Genomic DNA, 6,217 nt, shown 5'->3' with positions numbered 1-6,217 from the left:
TTCTACCAAACATCTGGCGGCATCTTTAGAGAGAAAAACAAAGTTAACATTTCAAATCCAGTACAAAACTTCCTTTGGTCTGCTCATCAAAGGAGCCACATGTTTCAACATTTCAAGCAGTTAGTACAAGTCATACAAAAGAAAGTTCATGCAGTAGCAACAGGAAAGCCAGACACTACTGGATTATGGTGGACTATGCTTCAGTTCATGCTGTCACCATACATGACATTATTTTGCAAGCCTCGCCATCTGAACACTTTTGATTCTTGTCTAAAACAATTATTATCTTAGGGTAATAAACCAAGGTAATCAGGTTCATCTGATATTCCAACTATTTGGTGAAACAAAACAGAAACCAAACAGGCACAAATGGGTTTGCTAAGGTAGTGGTAAGTGAACTTTTCCCATTTCCAATTGCCTTTTCAGTCCCCAACGTCATTCATCACTGGCACCATGTAGCAGACTTCCTCTCTGCTAAGTGCTGCCCCTGTTTTTGGTATATTTGGGTTTAATCTTTATTCTGTATTGCACTGTTATCAGGCTCCGGTCAGGACTAAAGAACACATGAATTTAGTGTTTATTCCAACCCAACAGAGGGACGATCAGAGGAGCAGGAAAGTTTGATGTTTTGGGTCGGGGCCCTTCATCAGAGATATTTTCTGAAGAAGGTTCTAGGCCGGAAGCTTCAACCTTCCTGTTCCTCTGATGCTGCTTGGCCTGCTGTGTTCATCCAGCTCTGCACCTTGTTATCTCAGATTCTCCAGCATCTGCAGTTCCTACTATATCTGAAACAATTTTAACCCCATTGCGAAGCCTCTTCTAAAGATGCCTATCCTGAAGAAGTTATCCTCCTCTCTCCAGAAAAACCTCAGAGGATCTGTCTCCCATGGCAACTCTCTTGTAATCTTTTTGGCCTTGAAGAATTTTTCTGAAGAAGGGTCTAGGCCTGAAGCATCAGCTTTCCTGCTCCTCTGATGCCTGCTGTGTTCATCCAGCTCTACACCTTGCTATCTTGGATAGAGAGCTGGCTGGGCAACAGGGGACAGAGGGTTGTAGTGGAGGGGAGTTTCTCAAAATGGAGACCTGTGACCAGTGGTGTTCCACAGGAATCTGTGTTGGGACCACTGTTGTTTGTGATATATGTAAATGATCTAGAGGAAGGAATCTATGGTCTCATTAGCAAGTTTGCAGATGACATTAAGATTGGTGGAGTAGCAGATAGTGAAGGGGACTGTCGGAGAATGCAGCAGAATATAGATAGATTGAAGAGTTGGGTGGAGAAAAGGCAGATGGGATTCAATCCAGACACATGCGAGGTGAAGCATTTTAGAAGATCCAGTTCAAGAGTGAACTATGTGGTAAATGGAAAGGTTTTGGGGAAAATTGATGCACAGAGAGATCTGGGTGTTCAGGTCCATTGTACCCTGAAGGCTGCTACGTATGAAGATCAAAAAGGCATACAGAATGTTTTTATTCATCAGACGGGGCATTGAGTACAAGAGTTGGCAGGTCATGTTGCAGTTGTATAGGACTTTGGTTCGACCACATTTGGAATACTGCGTACAGTTCTGGTCGCCACATTACCAAAAGGATGTGGATGCTTTGGAAAGGGTGCAGAGGAGGTTCACCAGAATGTTGCCTAGTATGGAGGGCGCTAGCTATCAAGGGAGGTTGAGTAGACTGGGTTATTTACTTTAGAAAGACGAAGGTTGAGGGGGGACATGATTGAGGCCTACAAAATCATGAGAGATATAGACAGGGTGGATAGCAAGAAGCTTTTTCCCAGAGTGGGGCCTCAATTACTAGGGGTCACGATTTCAAGGTGAGAGGGGAAATGTTTATGGGAGATATGCGTGGGAAGTTCTTTACACAGAGGGTGGTGGGCGCCTGGAACGTGTTGCTGGCGAAGGTAGTAGAGGCAGGCACAATAACATCATTTAAGATGTAATAGACAGATACATGAATGGGCAGGGAGCAGATGGATACAGATCCTTGGAAAATAGGCGACAGATTTGGACAGAGGATCTGAATCGGCGCAGGTTAGAGGGCCAAAGGGCTTGCTCCGGTGCTGTAATTTTCTTTGTTCTTTGTTGAAACAGATCATAATCCATGACAATAAAAGCTAAATACTGTAGATGCCAGAAATCCAAAATAAAAACAGGAGAAGCTCAGCAGGTCTGGCAACATTGACGGGAACAGAAATAGAGTTGACATTTCAAGTCCAGTATAACTCAACTTTGGAACTTCGGGATAATTGCTGCAGTTCCTCCAATCACAGATTCCTAACCTGTTGCTCCTCCAATTGTGGGTTTTGTCTGTGGAGAGGCAGCAAGAGCAGGAGAAAGGCAGTGTGTCATTGGAAATGTTAGAAGAGCATGCTGGGAGAGACTGAATCTGTAACTGAAGAAGCAACTCTTCACAGATTCTATCTCCCACATACATTTGCTTGCTGCTACTCTATTAAACTTCACCCTGTTTCTGTTACTGATGGCATTTCAGGGTGTATTTGCCTGTTGGCAAGACAAGCAAGAAACAAAAAAGAGCCCATGCCAAAGTCTTTGCTCCAGACCTGTTAGGAAGCACAGAAGAAGCAGTACGGGCTTCAATAACTAGTCCCAGCTGGCAGTTAGTGACTCCATTTGGAAGGGGGGATCTGTAGGAGCATTCCCAGTTAGACGCTCAGCAAGGAAGCAAACGAGGAGCTTAGTGAGCAAATGGGAAAACTCCTGCTGGGCAAGTGGAACACCTTCAAATTAACAACACAAAAAAAACAGGCTGTTGAGAAGACTATTCATAAAAAAGAGGAGCACTTACATGTCATAGACATCAGTGCTGCTATAATGAGTGTATTGTCATGGAATTGTTCAGTTGTTGTGATGAATTTTTCAGGAAAGCTGAATTTTTGGCATGACCTTTCTAAGGCCCTCCCACTGACTGTGTTAAAGGCCGTGGTCCAGTCAACAAAGTGATGCAGAGGCCCTTATTCTGTTCTTGGCATTTCTCCTGGATCTTCTAACTGCAAACATCCCCATCAGTGATGCCTTGACTTTTTCTGAAACCACTTTCACTTACTAGCCATAGATCCTGTTGCACTGAGCACTTCAGAAGAATTCCAATGAAGATTTTGTGGGTCAATAGAGGAGACTGAGAATATGCTATGAATGCTCTGAGATTCACTTACACAAGGGAGCAATGGAGACACCTTTCTGCTTTGGCAGGATGGTCCCTTGCTCCCACTTACACTGAAAGGGTTCAGGGAGCTCCTTCATCAGCTATTGACCTCCAGCTTTGAAGACCTCAGCTGGGTTAGCATTGGTTTTGGATCCTTGCTACTAGGAAGGAGTTTGATTGCGCTCCTCACTCCCAACCATGTGACAGGATCACCAAGGCAGCAGTTGACGGCAACTTTTGGCAGCCTGGCTGTAGGGAAAAGGCAGTGAGAGTGGGACAGGCTGTGTTGCACCGCTAAATGTCTGAATAAGGAAGAAAAACAAAAGTTGCTGGAAAAGCTCAGCAGGTCTGGCAACATCTGTGACGAAAAAAATCGGAGTTAATGTTTCGGACCTGGTGACCCGTCCTCAGAACTGTCTGAATAACTCCCTTCTGTGTTGTAAACACTCTGTGACTGCCTACAAGTGAAGTCTTTTTATCCACCTCCTTCAGGTTCCAATATTTTCTTTTTGACTTTTCCCTTTGATTATAGCTTTATGCAAACTCAATAGGATGGAACATTCATTTCCTTTCCAGCATGGTGAGAGTAGTTCCTGAGAATTGTTGTAATGGAGGGAGTAACTGTATTGTTTCCAATTGTCGTGGGTGTCAGCTATTAACCGGCTGCAATACATAATGTTCTAAAGCTTGTGGGCTATGGCCTTTCCTTTCAAAACTGGAGATAAATATTTTGCTGTTAACAGCCAGCAACTTAACTGTTTTTCTCTGAATCAGTTGGAATAATAGCATAAGGAGATGAAAATGCACATTTAGAACATAGAACATAGAACAGTACAGCACAGAACAGGCCCTTCAGCCCACAATGTTGTGCCGACCATTGATCCTCATGTATGCACCCTCAAATTTCTGTGACCATATACATGTCCAGCAGTCTCTTAAATGACCCCAATGACCTTGCTTCCACAACTGCTGCTGGCAACGCATTCCATGCTCTCACAACTCTCTGCGTAAAGAACCTGCCTCTGACATCCCCTCTATACTTTCCACCAACCAGCTTAAAACTATGACCCCTCGTGCTAGCCATTTCTGCCCTGGGAAATAGTCTCTGGCTATCAACTCTATCTATGCCTCTCATTATCTTGTATACCTCAATTAGGTCCCCTCTCCTCCTCCTTTTCTCCAATGAAAGGAGACCGAGCTCAGTCAACCTCTCTTCATAAGATAAGCCCTCCAGTCCAGGCAGCATCCTGGTAAATCTCCTCTGAACCCTCTCCAAAGCATCCACATCTTTGATATGGTTTATTTCATCACCTCAGAATATCCCAAAGCACTGTACAACTGACGATGTAAACATACTGAAAAACATTCTGAAAAAATGATCCATTAGCTATAAAACACTTTTGGAGTTGGAACACACTGAGATTTCGGTGCAAATGCAAACTGGGGCTCTTGTGGCGCAGTGATAGTGACACTGTCTCTGGACCAAGAGACTCAGATTCAAATCACACTTGCTCCGGAAGTGTGTAACAATGCCTCTACACAAGTTAGTGAGGAAATATTTATTAATGTTGTCACTTATGTTTTGGAACTCAGGTACCAAATGTTTACAAGGGATGTGATCAACATGTTCCCGTTCCAGAAATTCAGCTGTGTTATCACTAATATTCATAACACAAAAGCAGGTCATTATTATTTTGCTGTTTGTGCTGGTTTTCCAACTTGGAGGTTTCTACACTCCAACAATGCCTTCACTGGCTGTTAAGTTATTTGGGATGATGTCCTGCTGCTATTTTCTGTACAATACCTCCGCTCAAGACACATCTGTATTGTCAATATTTTGTTTTGTTTCCAATCATAATGTACTTGGGCTACTCATAATGCACCGTGGCACGGTCGCTCAGTGGTTGGCACTGCAGCCTCACAGCGCCAGGGACCCGGGTTCGATTCCCACCTCAGGTAACTGTCTGTGTGGAGTTTGCACATTCTCCCCGTGTCTGCATGCGTTTCCTCCGGGTGCTCCGGTTTCCTCCCACAATTCAATGATGAGCAGGTTAGGTGGGGTTCTAATGAAAATCTAATGAAAAATAATATCCTTTCATGAACAAGTGAATGACATTTATAGCAATGAAATCTAACTCTAAGGGGCTCTTGTGGTCAGTGATAGTATCCAGGATTTAAAATGCATCTGCTCTAGACATGAATAATAACATCTTTGAACAGGTTCATTTGAAAATCTAACTTTATAATTTAACACATTGAATCATAACGGCACAGGAAGAGACCATTTGGTCCATTGGTGCATTGACCCTCCAAAGAGCATCCTACCCAGACGCCTACCCTATTCTCATAACTCTACATTTATCATTGCCAATCCACCTAACCCGCACATACCCAGATTCTGCAGGGTAATTTACCATTGCCAATCCACCTAACCTGCACATACCCAGATTCTGCAGGGTAATTTATCATTGCCAATCCACCTAACCTGCACATACCCAGATTCTGCAGGGTAATTTATCATTGCCAATCCACCTAACCCGCACATACCCAGATTCTGCAGGGTAATTTACCATTGCCAATCCACCTAACCTGCACATACCCAGATTCTGCAGGGTAATTTAGCATGGCCAATCCACCTAACCTGCACATACCCAGATTCTGCAGGGTAATTTAGCATGGCCAATCCACCTAACCTGCACATACCCAGATTCTGCAGGGTAATTTATCATTGCCAATCCACCTAACCTGCACATACCCAGATTCTGCAGGGTAATTTAGCATGGCCAATCCACCTAACCTACACATAGCCAGATTCTGCAGGGTAATTTAGCATGGCCAATCCACCTAACCTGCACATACCCAGATTCTGCAGGGTAATTTAGCATGGCCAATCCACCTAACCTACACATAGCCAGATTCTGCAGGGTAATTTAGCATGGCCAATCCACCTAACCCGCACATACCCAGATTCTGCAGGGTAATTTAGCATGGCCAATCCACCTAACCCGCACATACCCAGATTCTGCAGGGTAATTTACCATTGCCA

This window comes from Stegostoma tigrinum, chromosome 1, assembly GCF_030684315.1.
Source record: "Stegostoma tigrinum isolate sSteTig4 chromosome 1, sSteTig4.hap1, whole genome shotgun sequence".
In the NCBI taxonomy this organism is placed as follows: Eukaryota; Metazoa; Chordata; class Chondrichthyes; order Orectolobiformes; family Stegostomatidae; genus Stegostoma; species Stegostoma tigrinum.
Note: the sequence above shows the minus strand (reverse complement) of the source record.